Below are 16168 nucleotides of genomic sequence, written 5' to 3' on the forward strand. Positions count from 1 at the left end.
GTACTGACCAGGTAAAGCCTTGGCTCCTTAGCAGCTTCCCCTCTCTCTGCCCAGGGGTCCACAGCACTGTGAGCACCACTAAAACCCCACTTAGGCTGCAGCTCTACCCGTTGGCCTCCCAAGCCTTACACATCTTGCTACTCTAACAGCCTTGGACTAGAGCACAAACATCCTATAACTTTGCATTTACCCAGCTCGACCTTAGTCAGCTTTCTACCGCTTCTCTATTTTGTAAAATTGACTTGGCTCTTTTCTACTCTTATCTCAAGATTTTAATAATTAGGGTCTACATGATGTTCTACTGACACTGTTTTCTACATCATCCAAGCCATCCCCCAAAACATGAAACATCCTGAGACCAAAGATCAGAATAATTTCGTATGTCCCTCAAGTTGGCCCTGAATTGCTTAGGCCTGATAGCCACATGACTTTCTACTCAGAAAAGAATTGGTGAAGAATTATTCTTTTATTTTTGTTTGTATTATCAATTTTTGGCCAAGGTCATTTTTATTTTTCTATTAATAGTAACTCAGTTACAATCCCTTTTATACTCCTGCACACTCCATTGTTTTAATGCAAAGCAGTTCATTAATGTAAAATCAAATCAGATGCTTTGAGTTCCATTCTTTCATTTTAATCAGGGTGACAAAAGTAAAAACAAAACAAAGCAAATCCTGAACAAAACCTCTACAGAAATTTGTTAAATGAAGAGGAAAGGTGAGAGGGGCTTCTTGAAAATGCGCATATGCTGAGCACAGCTTACCTATTTTTACTGTTATGTCTGTTGAGCCATTTCTAAAGAAAACTAGAAAAGGTTTGCTCTGTTGAAGACAGAAGTCATGTATACAACTTCAGATTTCATACTGTTGCATTCCAACATTAATGATGTCCCTAAGGTTCTTGCTTTTTTTAAGTTTTAGTCTTGCCAAATGTAATGAAATATCTTATCACAGTGAAACTCAAAATTACTGGTTATAAGAGAAGACCTACAACAATGTTCCATAGCTTTATATTTGTCCCTAGATGAAAACCAACCATATAATCCATTGGGCTACTATTCTCCAAGATTCTAGAAAGTATACCCCAATGATGTAAGTTAGAAATGAAGATCGTCCTTCAATTTCCTAAACTATTTTACTTAAAGAACTATTTTGTGGCACAGTCAGAATGATGATGCCCATTTGATTATGGGCTAACTATTTGAGAAAGCTGAATAGTCTGTCACAACTTCCAAAAAGAAAACAACTCTTCCTACTCAAGCGAATATTTTTTAAGAAGAATTAAGTCATTCTTCTAACTACATTATTGGTTTAAGTCACTTGCCACCGTGAGAAGAAAATTCTAAAGAAGTTGGTAACATTCAATGCACATTATAAGCTTTCCAAAGTGAATAAAAAGATTCCAGGCAGCCAAATAATTTAACTACTTTGAAAAAAGTATTCATATCTTAAAATAATTTGTTGTTAGCCAAGCTATTGAGAGTAAAATGAAGTTGGACACATTTCCAACACAACCAGAATACAGAATACAACGCAGACCGGACCAAAGTCTGTTTCTTCAGCCATCTCTGATGACCAGACTCGCTTACCTGCAAGTATGAGGAGAGAAGCTGAGCCTGGAGCTACATCGTTCCTCCTCTGGGTGAAAATACCTGGGCTTCCTCCCGTGAAACGGAAAGGAATCTAAAACATAAGAAAATAAAATAAAGTAAAATAAAAATAAGAAGTAGGAGCCCCCCGTGAATTCTCATGTCTCCGCTCTAGGTGATATTACAAAATGGTAGAAATTTAAATCGTTTCGGATATAAAATACGATTCACCCCCCACACGCAGGACGGTGTTTCCCCCTCCCTATTGTAATGGATAAAATACAAAATATTTGTACACACGCGCGCACACGCACACGCGCGGTTTAAAACAGACGGCTGAAGCCCTGCAGGAGTGCGCGTGAGGGCCGCCCCCCGCCTGAGAAGAACCCCCTCCCCCCCCGGAAAGCCGACCTAGCCTGAGAGAAACGCGCCCGCTGCCCGCGCGCTGCTCCTGCACCCGCGGCTCGGCTCGCGCTCCGTCCGCGCTGGAGTTGCTGGGTGTCCAGCGGGGGTCAGGAGCGAAAGTGCCGCCCCCTCGGCAAAGACCGCATGCGGCGCCACCGCTTTTTTCTTTTCTTTCCTTTTTTTTTCCTTTTCCTTTTTCTTTTTTTAATGTTTTCATGGAACGCAATGTTACAAAAGAGCAAATCCTCCTTCAAGTTCCGCCCGAGGGGCGGAAAGGGCGCGCGCGCTTCGGGATGGTCCCGGGCCGCCTAGAACGCCCGGCTCCCGGCGCATCCCCCGCCCCGCCCCCCAGCCCGGGTCCTGCGCGCTGTCCCGCGGCTGGCGCTGTCCCGGGGGCGGGCGCGGCGGGGAGGGGCGCACACGCGTCCGCGAGCTTCCCCGGCCCCCGCGCGGCCCGACCCCCGGGCCCCCCCCCAGGTCCCGGCAGAGTGCGGCAAGGCGAGGACGGCGACCGCCCCGCGCCACCCCTGCCTGGAAGGAACGACACTGGAGGCCACAGATGTGTCAGCGCAGGTGAAAGCAGAGGGAAACGAGGGACAAGAGCAGGTTCCGGAAGCAGAGGCCAGAGAACGTTCTGGAAAGGGGCTGGGGCTCCCGTGGGAGAAGCGTTCATGACCACACAGCGCCGTCCTCGATGCGTGAGCGGTCCCCGTCCCCCAGAGTACTCCCGTCTGGTCTCACGCCGTCTTTATAGTTCAAGGGACAGCGAAAAGCAAGCGACACTCTTGGTCCTGTGTCACATGCAGGAGTGAAGAGGGGCCAGAAAGCGAAGACAGGACCGAGAAGCCCGCGGGCCGCCGCCGCTCGTCCTTTCTCACGGGGACAGCGGCCGTGTCCACAGCGGATCTGACACATTTCTGCTTCTCCCGGCGCCTAACTTTGAAGGTTTTCTCCGAAGCATCCCGTGAACGGAACAACGCCACGTCCCTTGGGATCCGCTCCCGCCTCCCACTTTACGGTGGGTTTGAGGTTAAAGTGCGCTGGGCCTGCCCTGGGCCGTCCTCTCGGGGACAGGGACGGTGCTCTCCGCGGCGACCAGGGGGACTCAGGGCTGCAGCTCGACCTCCCCTGGCCTTGCTCTCACCACCGACACTTCCGTCCCTGCTTGGCTAATTAATCTCTGTCCAAGGACAGAGTTGCTGTTGGCAGGAAGGCGGCCATGCCAAAGTGGAATAATCACTTGGACCCGAATCGGAGTTGTTTTCCATCCTTGACAGCAAATAATGTTATTCCAGTGCCTGCAGGCCAAGAGTTGAAATGAGTTTATAATTTGGCTTCCAATCTCACATTCTCATTCTCCACCACTTAAATTTTCTTTTCTGTCTTTTAGCATGCAGAGGGCCGCTTCGGAGGCTGAATCACTCGGTCTTTATTGATATCCTTAATGAATATCCTTTGCCATCTACATAAAAAGGGGAAACATCTGCATCGTCCAAAACCACACTTGTTTTAATAATGAAACTAAATAGACTGTCGGCTCATACCTCCGTATGATCATTAATAATCTAATTTGTACTTCTCTCTCCAGCAACTTGAAGAGAAACATTCACAGTTTTTTCATCCACACACAGTAGTGCACATTCATCCGGCTTCTAAGCGCCTGGCCCTCGCACCGGCAAACCGCAGGGTGAGAGCCCCAGGACGGCCTAGCACCGCCCTCTTTCCTAGTGAAAGAACTCATTAAAACTCCGATCCTTGGCTCTAGGACGTACATTGTCTCCTTAGCAGTTCCAAACATCATGTTCCCCCAGAAAGCAGTCATCCCAAGTTAGTGATGGAGAAAGAGAGAGACGGGAAGGCAGAAACACTGACAAGACTCCCTCGGAGATGGGGGTGGACCACGAGTTGGCATCATGGAAAATTACTGAAGGTAAATGGAAGATCCGTTAGGGAGAAGTGGGTGTGTTCAACCAGACACATCATCTATTAGAAGAAAGGCAAGGGGCACCAATGACACAGCTACCATGTGCCATACCCTGTCTAGCTGCATTACATACGAACTCATTCAACCCCCACAACACCCATGTGTATTAATATTCCCATTCTACAGATGGAGAAAGTGAGGCTCAAAGGGGTTAAGAAACCTCCCTACGAGTACATGCTAAAGCCAGGATTTTCCTGACTTTAGAACCAAAGCTCTAGAGAGAAAAAGGAAAAGCAAACCCTTACTTTTTCTATTATGCGACACTGTCTTGGCTGCAAGATCTGGCCCTCCTGTGTGGTTCTCTAAGACCATATGGGACCAACAGGGGCTTCAACTGCATTAAAGCAGGGGCCTGGCAGATAGCCAAAGGTGGCCATCAAGGCCTTGAGAACACAGTCCCTCCCTGATCCCCTGAATCCCTCATCCTTATAAGAAATCACAATGACAAAAACACACTCTTGGATGAGTCTTCCTGAGTATCAAAGAAACAATTAGAATTGTTCAAAATAAAATCTAAATCCAAGAAAACAACTGCAGGTGTGCAGATATAGTGCCCTGCTTTGTTCCATTGAGAAAATAGTTCTCAACAACATCCCTCAGTCTGAACATCTGTAGCCTGATCTGAGGTCCCCTCTCCTATCTCCAATGCCCTGTGTGTTCTCGGTCGTTTGGCACACAGAGTGAGACAATTATGTGGATTCACAAGTTTTAATTATGGTAAAAAAGTAGGCAAGAGAAGGCCAATGTGCAGAGAGTGGCTGGGAGAACGTCCATGGAACAATCACATACTTGGATGTGGAAGTTTCCCGGCAGGATTCTAAAGGTTAGGAAGTCCGTCCTACCACGGTCCCACAGTAATAGAGTCTGACATACATTAATTAACAGGACTCCATAAATAAGTCATCTTTTTTTTTAAGATTTTATTTATTTGACAGAGAGCGAGAGATCACAAGTAGGCAGAGAGGCAGGCAGAGAGAGAGAGGGAAGCAGGCTCCCTGCTGAGCAGAGAGCCCAATTCGGGGCTCAATTCCAGGACCCTGGGATCACGACCTGAACTGAAGGCAGAAGCTTTAACTCACTGAACCACCCAGGCACCCCCAATAAGTCATCTTTTAACCATATTAAAAGGAGGCTACCAAAACTCAACTAGTGAAAACAGCAATCAAAACTGTTGAAAGTGAGTACACTGAGATCAATAATATTTAAACAATCTAGCAACCCATTCTATAAAATGTACAATTCCTAAGTGAAAGTTCAAAGCAATTTAATTTCTAAAGAGCTTCAAAAACACAATTGATCCAGTGGCACAATAATACCTATTCATGGGCCGTAAGCTCCAAGGCTTCCTCACCTTCATAAATGCCAATCTTTAACTCGTTAGTCCATCTAAACCCCCTATGTATCAGATACATTGATTCCTGAAATGTGAGAAATAAGCAAGGAAGACGAACAAGCCCTTTCCTCATCAATGTGCCGAAAGCAACAAAAGAAAGTCATCAAAATAGGCAGAGACTAGATATGTGTCTGCCAACTCAAGCTACCTGTGATATTTTTCTTTGTGTGTATGTGGATAATAATATATGTTTTTAAATCTTAATGGTAATGTTTTTATTTGTATAAATATATTACGGTACTAGAAGACAGAGCAGGGATAGAGTCAGGAACTATGCAGACAACTTCTAAAATTGTCTTTCTTAAGAATTTGTTTCAGAGGGGTGGCTCAGTCAGTTGAGCTTCTGACTCTTGGTTTCAGCTTAGGTCATGATCCCAGGGTCGTGGGATCGAGCCCTGTGTTGGGCTCAGCACAGAGTCTGCTCTTCCCTCTCTCTCTTTCATTCCCTCTCTGCTTCTGCCCCTGTCTCCCTCACTCCCATGCCCTCTCTCTCAAATAAAATCTTAAAAACAAAGAATATGTTTCAGAAAAGAAAGTGCCCTTGCATGCTACCCATTATAAATCACATGTAACTGTATTCTTGACCACATTCTTTCCACATTAAATAATATGCTGAAAATAGTATGTTTTAGAGCACAACTGACTTTAAAAGTCATGAGTTTCTCCAAAAATGTTGCTCTTCTGTTATCCAGTGAAATGAAAAACAGGATCACTGTGTCCTGATCTAGCATGTACAGAAGAGACTAAATAAGAAGATATCTCTTTACGTCTTTCTTATTCCTAATCCTTCCAGTGAAGTAGGTCACTCTTATTTTCTTTAATTTTTCATTCTGATAAATGGGGATAATCTCAGATACTCTTTGCAGAACTATTGAGACTACCAACAAAATTATATTGCTAAATTATTTGAAGTCTCTTTTTAAATGTACAGGTCTAGAGCAATTGAATTACTGGATATTGACCCCAAAGATACAAATGTAGTGATCCGAAAGGGCACATGCACCCCAATGTTCACAGTAGCAATGTCCATAATAGCCAAACTGTGGAAAGAGCCCAGATGTCCATCAACAGATGAATGGATAAAGAAGATGTAGTCTATATATACAATGGACTATTACTCAGCCATCAGAAAGGATGAAATCTTACCATTTACATTGATGTGGATGGAGCTAAAGGGGACTATGCTGAGCGAAAGAAGTCAATCAGAGAAAGACAATTATCATATGGTTTTACTCATATATGGAATAGAAGAAACAGCCCAGAGGACCATAAGGGAAGGAAGGGAAGACTGAACAAGAAGTCATCAGAGAAGGAGACAAACCATGAGAGACTCTTCCCTTAAGAAACAAACTGAGGGCTGCTGGAGGGGGGGTGGGTGGAGGAATGGAGTAACTGGGTGATGGGCATTAAGGAGGGCACGTGATGTGATGAGCACTGGGTGTTTACACAACTGATGCATTACTAAACCCTACATCTGAAACCAAGGATACTATAGGTTGGTTAATTGAATTTAAATAAAAAAAATAAAATGTGTGGGTCTATTAATACCTTAAAAGGTAACAAATCATATGTTATTTATAAAGATTTACCCAATGCCTCCCAAGCTAGGCAGTGGGGTCCCTGTGGGATCCCTGTTTGAGCCATCCTCACATTATCAACCCTTGAACCAGGAGCACGTTCAAGAATGAAATGGCTAGGGGCGCCTGGGTGGCTCAGTGGGTTAAAGCCTCTGCCTTCAGCTCAGGTCATGATCCCAGGGTCATGGGATCGAGCCCCGCATTGGGCTCTCTGCTCAGCGAGGAGCCTGCTTCCCCTCTCTCTCTGCCTCCCTCTCTGTCTACTTGTGATTTCTGTCTCAAATAAACAAATAAAAACTTAAAAAAAAAAAAAAAAAAAAAAAGAATGAAATGGCTCACATCCGACACAGAAATCCAGATAATATACTGTTAAAACAGAAAGGAAGACAGACTAATTTGAACTTGGGAGGACAGAGTTAGCTGTAGCCTCCTGGAAAGAAACTGCATTGCTCTGTTTGCCATTAGTTGTGAGCCCACTAACATCATCTCTCTCCTAAATCCATTAAGAGGCACACAGTTGCTGTTCCTCCGTAAAGCAGAGCTCCTTTCCAGCACACGGCCCGCAGTGCTGCAGTCAGACCCATGGGCTGTTGCTCATCTGATGAGATGTGCTCTCCGAATATGTTCTTCTGGGCCAGTTCCTCCCCGTTTGATCCTGCAGCTGTTCGACAGGTGCTGAGGACTAATTTCGACACTAATGAGGCACGAACAGTGTTTCGGGGAGATCTGCTGCACTTCATCCCAAGTAGAACAATAGATTTGGATTCTCATCAGTTAGGGCCTGAATGTGTCCCTCCCAAAATTCGTACTGAAATTCTAATCCCAGTGTGATGGTATTTGGAGGTAGGGCCGTTCCAAGGTCATTGGGTCATGAGGGTGGAGTCAGCCCTCATGAGTGGGACCAGTGCCCTGAGAGGAAGAGGCCAGAGAGCCAGCTAGCTCTTTACTCGCCATGTGAGGACACAGTGAGAAGTCAGCTGTCTGCAACCCAAAGGAGGTTTTTCACCAGAATCTGACCATGGTGACACCATGACCTTGGACTTCCAGCTTCCAGTGCTGGGAGAAATAAATGCCTGCTGTTGATAAGCCACCCCGTTCATGGCCTTCTGTTACAGCAGCCCCAGCTGACTAAGACATCATCTTAAATGCATTCCTGTGAGACTTTAGATTGAGTCCACTACTGCTTCACCTGTGTTTCCAGGCTGTAAAATAGAGGGTTTGGCCTAAGTCCGTGATTCTCAGTGAAGAAGGGTGATCTTGCTCTGTTGCTGGCCACCCACCCTAAGAATCCCTGTGGACAAGAAGATATGTTACAGCTGGGAACAAGCTGCCCAAACAAATGATGAAGATACAGGACAGCATTTAGGCTGAGATGCTAAGAGTAGGGAAGGGAGCTTTAAAACGGACAAGCCCAAAGAAGACACAATGCTCAATAAGTATAGCTCATCAAAGTGCAATGTCCCAGACAACAGACCCCCATGCGGGCACTCAGAGAAAATCAGTCATACAGTGCAACTCCTCACACCCCCACATACCAGTCCCTGTACAACAGGAACACTGAGAGGGCGTGGGTTTGTAGTTTGGAGAGCAGAGCCCGGGTCCCAGTTCTGCTATTAAGTTCTTAGGACCTTGGGCTAGCCATCTGCAAAATGAACATTGGGACCAGGTAATGTCCAAGTTACCTTCAGGTAGAGAAACCACACCTTTTCATTGTTCATTAGAAAGCTCTACCTACCACTAGAATGCCTGTAGCTTCTTTAAGGTTGGTACAGACATCTTTACTACAGGCTCAGTTTTTAAATGACTGTATTCCCAGACTTACCAGGCAGTAAGAGCACTCAGGACAATGGCTCAGAACACAAGTTCAAAATGCAGAGTGGGCAAAGTTTGTTTTCTCTGGCATTAGGATTCCCTCTGGCTAAATGCTACCCTCCACACTGCCAAGTCTCCAGACTTCTGGCGCTGAGGCTTGATCAATAGTATTCACAGGGCTCGTGACACCATGATAGATGAAGAAATTAAACCTTCCACCAAACGTCTATGGGCGTTTTGAATGGTAATTTTTATCTTCTTCCTTCCCAGATGCAGGAATGTCAATAGTTGAGAGATACTGTGGTGTTGGTAAAAAGTCATTGTAAAATTGGACTTGCCTTCTAAATGATCTGTCATTATTTTGCAAATGTATCACTTCTGCTGTATCAATTTTTTAGTTTATTTTACGTTATGCTCCAGTTGCAAGGGAATTGAGAACATACTGTCCACATTTTCAAAAAAGGGACTGTAACATTAACAGGGTAAATATTTCACTGTAAAGGGCGCCTGGGTGGCTCAGTGGGTTAAGCCGCTGCCTTCGGCTCAGGTCATGATCTCAGGGTCCTGGGATCGAGTCCCGCATCGGGCTCTCTGCTCAGCAGGGAGCCTGCTTCCTTCTCTCTCTCTCTCTGCCTGCCTCTCAGTGTACTTGTAATTTCTCTCTGTCAAATAAATAAATAAAATCTTTAAAAATATATATATATTTCACTGTAAAAATAAAAACTGTAAATATTTATATAATTGAATCTATTTAATCAATTCATTGGGTTAGGCCAATGGAAGTATGCTCTTTCTAATATTGATAGCAAAGAGACAGGAGAAAATTTTGATCTCAACCTTTGAGTAGATAAATAGTAATACTGCTTATGGACACCATTCTTGAAAACATGCGTTCAGAATGCAAACGGGTATTACGCTCAGGGAGCCTAAATTGCTATGTACTATTTACTCTGTATACTGGACAGTAATGAAATTGAAAATAAGAACAGGAAACACAGATATTTAATCAACAAATATTTTAAAATCATCAAAATATGTTGTCACCCCCTATCATGGCCAGTTAAGCAAGACAGAGGTAAAGAGTGAACAAGGGAATAGAAACAAATAAGCAGTTGATACACATATCAACATGGATGTTTATTATGCAGACTTGAAAGAAGTCAGACAAATAAAAAACATACTATATGATTCCATTTATATAAAATTCTAGCTGATCAGGGTTTGGCTGAGAATGGGGTTGGGGGTTGGGAGGGACCAGGAGGGACCAGGATGGTGGGATTACCTAAGGGCACCCAGAAATTCTGCTGGTGATGAATATGTTCATTGTCTTGATTTTGGTGATGGTTTCATGTGTATATCAAAACCAATCAAATTACATATTTTAAATATGTGGGTTTATTACATATCAATTATACCTCAATAAAGCTATAAAAATTACTGAAAGACAAAAATAGGAAAAAAAAGTTAAAGATAAGGAGTAGCTAAATTTGGGGTAGTTAAGATAGCTGTTGGATGAAAAGCTACAGAATAAATAAGCTACTCTAGATCCATAAAGGACTACCAGAGAAAGATTTCTCATTGTTGAAATTTCAGGAAGTTTTACAGTCCCAGAAAAGCCTTTCTGAGCACCTAAGGACCATGCCTAGATAATACCCATTCCTCCCTCAAAAAATAAGAAAAAAGTTCTTTCCTTAAGACTTTTGACAGAAAGAGTTCTAACCATCCCCAGAACAATAATAATAATAGGCAGCATTTAGTGAGAACTTACTATAACCCAGGCCCCCATCTAATGGGGTATCTCATTTAATCCTCACCTAAGGGCCCTAAAACATAAGTACTATTACAATACTCCATTTTACAGATGATACCAAAATTCAGAGAGGCTAAATAATTTCCTTCGTGTCAGTCACCATCCCAGTGGTGAAGCTGGGATATGAACCATGGGATGGATATGAACTCTGATTCCAGAATCAAGCTCTTGAAATTAAACTTCTCTTCCTCTGCTAGACAAACAAGATCCTGGAACAGTGCTATAGATCATGATTTGCTGACTCACACCTCTGATGGCTTAAAGGAACTCTTTGTGAATTAAAGGGCTACATTTCTAAGTCTGAAGGCTAATCTTTTGCATGATAGATGCAGAAAAGGTCAGTAATGAAGTGATGGTGGAAGGTAAGGGTAATTCAGCAAGGTAGAGCAGGAAAAATAAGGGCTAGAAATCAAAAGACTTGGTTTTGGCCATCTCCTCACTGGTGACTGTAACCTTGGGCAAGCCGTTTCTGCCCCTTTGGGTCTATTTCCTCTTTGGCAAAATTAAGAGTTTGGACTAATCGATTTCTAAAACTCCTTCCAGCTCTGTGATTCTTGCCAGCCCTCTTTTGGGGAATATTCCTTGCATTTTGTAACTTGCGTCAAAAATTTTCCATGCCACCAAACACATTTCAGATACAAAGCTTCCTCAGTATCCTAAAACACCGAGAGTCCTCTCACACCTAGTAAAGTCCTTCATTATTTCCCAAAGATGTTCTACTCCCAGGGAAAAGAGGAGCATCCTTCCACCCGGGTCTGCCATGTTTTCTTGTGCACTCCAACAGTCTTTCACTTCACTACCACTAACAAGTTGATTTAGGCGTCCCAGTGATGAAAAGGAAGTACCCCACCACCCAGCACCTCATTCCATTTTCCCTGTGAAGCTTCTGACATCTGAAATGATTCAAAGTACTTAGTATGTTATGGCTGTAGGTGCCCAATTCCATTTATTTCCATTCCTATTGGTTCTCTAAAGTGGCTATTCTCTCTTTGCACTAAAAACACATCATTTTCTCTTTTTAAATGATGGATTTTGTGACCCTTTGGGGAGACATAAAAAAAAAAAAAAAGAGCAACTAAATAAGGCAGTTGTAAACCATTTCAGCATCTACAAAACCTTCTCCTTTATCACAAAAGAAAAGAAAGAAGAAAAAGCAGCTGGAAAAAAAATGTAGCTGATAGGGAACTTGATATCTTTAAGAACAACTCTCATGAATTTTCATCTCCATATTTTGGCATTTTAGCTGACTTGGAAATTATTTCTAGGAAAAGCATTTCTTGAGAGTGATAACTCCTTTCACAATGCATTGGTGAGGCAACAGCTTCAATATCATCAGGAACATGTCTATTTTTCTATAACTCTAGGTATTTATCGGCTGTACATTTTTATTCTGTATTTTATACACTATTTTCATAGATCCCCTGTTCTATCTCAAAACATATAATGTTTTTATTTTTATAGACTCACATGGCAATCATTATACTATAATAAACCAAAAATTAAAATATAGATCACCCCTTTTCCACATAGAACTGGAAATTTACAAAATTCATTTCTAACCTTTATCATTGCACAGCTATATAGGTTTTATGTGGTTGTATTCACTGAGTGCATCCTAGTTTCTAATTTTTTTGCTTGAATTCTCCATATATCTACTTAGTCCATGTATCTGTCATTTTAAATGGAACAGTATTCCACTGCATTGCTAAAAGGGTTTAATTAGCCATCTTTCACCTAGTTGCTTTCACACATTATTATAACCCAGTCAAGCATTTTGAAATAAATAAATTTTGTTTTTCCTTTTAGAGTTATTTCCTCAAGCCATAATCTGAAAAGTGGATTAACAGTTTAAAGATCATAATTATAAACTGGGTGATTTTTATTATAAATTGTCAGGTAGCTCTCCAAAAGAGGTATTTCCAGTTTGCACATCACCAGAAAAACATGAGCCTAGCTTTTTCTTCACTGTTCCTTTAACACTGTTCCTTTAACACTGGGATTTTTTGTTGTTGTTGTTCTGGGATTTATTAATTTTGGGGTGATTTCAAAAGAGTGATGTAAAATCTTTTAGTTCTTCAAATCCGTCATATACGTTCATTTATAGTCTTGCTGCCTCCTTTTAAAGAATGTGTATTGATCACCTACTACATGCCAGGTCCTTTATGTTCTTTTTCAGTCATTCAATACCCCTGACTGTAAAGTAGAAACCACAGATTTTATTTTCACTAAGAAAACTGAGTCTAAAAGGTTAGAGTAATGTGCACAAGATTTCAAGGCTGGGGCGCCTGGGTGGCTCAGTAGGGTCCTGGGATCGAGCCCCACATCAGGCTCTCTTCTCAGCAGGGAGCCTGCTTCCCCCTCTCTCTGCCTCTCTGCCTACTTGTGATCTCTCTCTCTCTCTCCCAAATTAATAAATAAAATCTTAAAAAAAAAAAAAAGATTTCAAGGCTAATATTTGATGTTGTCAGGATTTAAACTCACTATCTAATTTCTGTGGACTCCCCATTACACTGTCCGGCCTCATAAGTTCAACCTTTAAACATCTGGCCAGTCTTTCTTTTCTCTCTTTTTCTTTTCTTTTTTCTTTTTTCAGTTTAGTTTTCCAGTTTCTTGAAGTATAAAATATACAAGTGATTAAAGTATCCTCATCCTAAAGGTATAACCCGGTGAATTTCTGACATACTACACACTGTGTAACCAGCACACAGACCAAGATAAAGAATCCCATCAACTTAGTAACTTTTCTTTTTCTTACTTGATAAACAGATTGTTTTTGTGTTTGTAATTTTATATAGGGCCTGCTATTAACACTATGCAAATAGGCACTTAATAAGTTTTGTTCAGGGGCACCTGGGTGGCTCAGTGGGTTAAGCCGCTGCCTTCGGCTCAGGTCATGATCTCAGGGTCCTGGGATCGAGTCCCGCATCGGGCTCCCTGCTCGGCAGGGAGCCTGCTTCCCTCTCTCTCTCTGCCTGCCTCTCTGTCTACTGTGATCTCTCTCTGTCAAATAAATAAATAAAATCTTTAAAAAAATAAATAAAAATAAAAATAAAAAAAAATAAGTTTTGTTCAATTATTTAAGATTGAAGCTATAAGTAGTGCCTCAGAGATTATGTACTCCAATCTCATAAACTTCCAGATATAGAAACTGAAGCCCAGAATTAAAGTGACTTATCCAAGATCTAACCATTCAGAGCTCTGTTACGCCACACCTGTCACTGGCTGGTTGCTCTCCACTCCTTACATTAAAAACATAGTGAGGGGTAACAAAGAAGGCAGGGTACATAACAGAGAAAGAGTATCGGGGTAAGGTTTTTTTTATTGTTTATCTTTATTTTAAATTAATCCGGAAGTAACCAAAGGGTCAAATTGGTGGAGAAATGCTCATTAAGGTGACCTTAATATAAAACATGATTTTTTTTTTAAATGAAGTATCAACACTTGAAATCAAATGACTTTTGTCCCTCAGACTAGTCTACTTGAAAGGATAAACACTGATTCTAATAATGTTCAATTGCTCAAGACTTCTTTTGAATACCCCTTGTAGATAAGCTTTCAGAACTAATTTGAGTCAAATAAGTAAACCAAATTTATTTTTAAAACTACAGAATTAGCACCAAAAGAATAAAAGCTGGATGTGTGTCTTTTAAATCACTAGAAAAGAAACAAAAATAGAATCCATATAACATATTCTCTTTAGAATAACAAGAAGCATATAAAGTATGAATTTTTTAAATTGATCAGAGATCAAACTTATCAAATATGACAATAAATGTAAATGGGTTATACATCCCCAACAAAAACAAAGATGCTCAACATCCAATTATATGCTATTTATAAGACAAGTCTAAAACCAAATGACCCAGAAATCTAAAATAAAAGGAAGAGCTAAGTGAATCTAGAGAACACAAATGCAAAGAAAGTTTGGATGGCAATATTTATATCAGAGCAGAATTTGAGGCAAAATAACATTTAACAAGACAGAGAACATGTGAAATAGTTCAACCTCATTAGTAATAAAAATTCCACTTTTAAGAAACAGTTTAATATATCAAACTAACAAATATATTTTAATTTGTAATATTTTTTATCATTGTGGGTACAGCCAAATAGACATCAATATGCTACTACTATGAAGACAATAGGAAAACAGAGAGTACAATATGAATATATATGATAGAATAAAATATAGCCACTAAACATCGTGTTTTTAAAAATTTAATGAATGGCAATCATACAATACTAAGAAGAGGAGGCAAGATACAAGGGCATAGACAGCAGGATCTCAGTTTTTCTTAAATAAAACACAAATGACATATTGTTAAAATTGGGAAAAAATGCACCAAAATAATACTCTGGTTAAATTAAGGGAGATAATAGTTTTTGTTTGTTTGTTTGTTTTGGTTTTTTGTTACTTTTCCCTATGTGTGTGGGGGGGGGAGAGGGTCTAAAGTCCAGGATAAACGAAAAGATAGAATGGGGGGATTTTACTTCTTTATATGAATCATGCATCCAAAACTCCAGATGCAGACAAATTCCAACCCAGGGCATTGACAAGGGAGACAGAAAAAATTTGTTGTGTTGGATGAGAATTCTGAACCTCAGTCACCTTCAGGCTCTAAACCCCATAATCTCTGGTGTTTTCTCCCAAGGACTGATTAATGTTTAAGTTAATTTTTCTTTTTATTCTATGCTCTCCAAATGAACATACATTACTTTACTAAGCACAGCAAGTAAACTCATAAGTAAACAAAATGATAATACAGTTTGATCACCTACTTTGTTCACAAATCTGTCCTACAAAGACAGATTTGCCAACACTAGAAAAAAGATTGTACAAGTGCTCAAGGATAATTCTGAACAAGAAGTTCCAAAAATATTTTAAGCAACGACAATCTTATGGGAATAGCTTCCCAAAGTATCTTCATTGAATTATTTTGCATTCATTTTGATGTATATGTTTTGACATGTTAGGATATCTTAAAATAAAATTGTACTGATTTATGTTAACATGTCATTTATTTAACAACTAACTTGAAGAAAGAATAGGTAAGCTTTTAAAAGAGGAACTTAAAAGAAGTCTTATTATTCCTATATGCTTAAAATGAAAATTGTACTCACTAACATGATTAGGAAATAATCAGATTCCAGATCTTTTGAGAAGTTCTAAATACTAAAAAAATTATAATACAAATGGTTGTAATACGAAGTGTGACTTTAGGGCTGGTATTCACCAATGTAAAGAACCTTAGGAATCATGATATGCAACCTTCATTCTCCTAGAAATCAAAGTCCAGAGAGGTGAAATAACTCCCCCAAGTTCTTAGCTAGTACTTTTTCTTAGCACAGCAGCATCTATAACCTCTTCTGAATTTTTCCTTCCCATTGGATTTATAGCCATCATCCATTCTCTTCCACAATGAATAGGAGAAATTTTTAATGGAGGACAGGTGATTGAACAAGCAAATCTCTCACCTTTCATTCTAACACAAATATACCAAGTGCCTTCAAACTGTCAAGTTCTAGGGTAAGGTTACGATTCCTGCCCTCAGGGAGCTCAAAGATTATCTATTCCTGGACCATCCACAATTTGGAAGGC

The 16168-nt window shown here is 40.9% G+C and overlaps 1 protein-coding gene across 7 annotated transcripts in view; it reads right to left on the bottom strand.

The window, feature by feature from the left end:
- Positions 1-16168, bottom strand: part of CSGALNACT1 (chondroitin sulfate N-acetylgalactosaminyltransferase 1) — a 334333-nt gene that overhangs the window by 186703 nt on the left and 131462 nt on the right. For 5 of the 7 annotated variants that reach the window (XM_032328782.1, XM_032328786.1, XM_032328784.1 and 2 more), the window contains one exon: positions 1589-1682. The gene's annotated coding sequence lies outside the window, so the exon portion shown is untranslated. Of the gene's footprint in view, positions 1-1588; positions 1683-1888; positions 1958-1999; positions 2348-16168 lie in introns of those variants that run through there. The other 2 variants (XM_032328787.1, XM_032328783.1) reach the window with 2 other exon arrangements.

The sequence above is a fragment of the Mustela erminea genome, chromosome 21 (genome assembly GCF_009829155.1).
Source record: "Mustela erminea isolate mMusErm1 chromosome 21, mMusErm1.Pri, whole genome shotgun sequence".
NCBI classification, from domain to species: domain Eukaryota; kingdom Metazoa; phylum Chordata; class Mammalia; order Carnivora; family Mustelidae; genus Mustela; species Mustela erminea.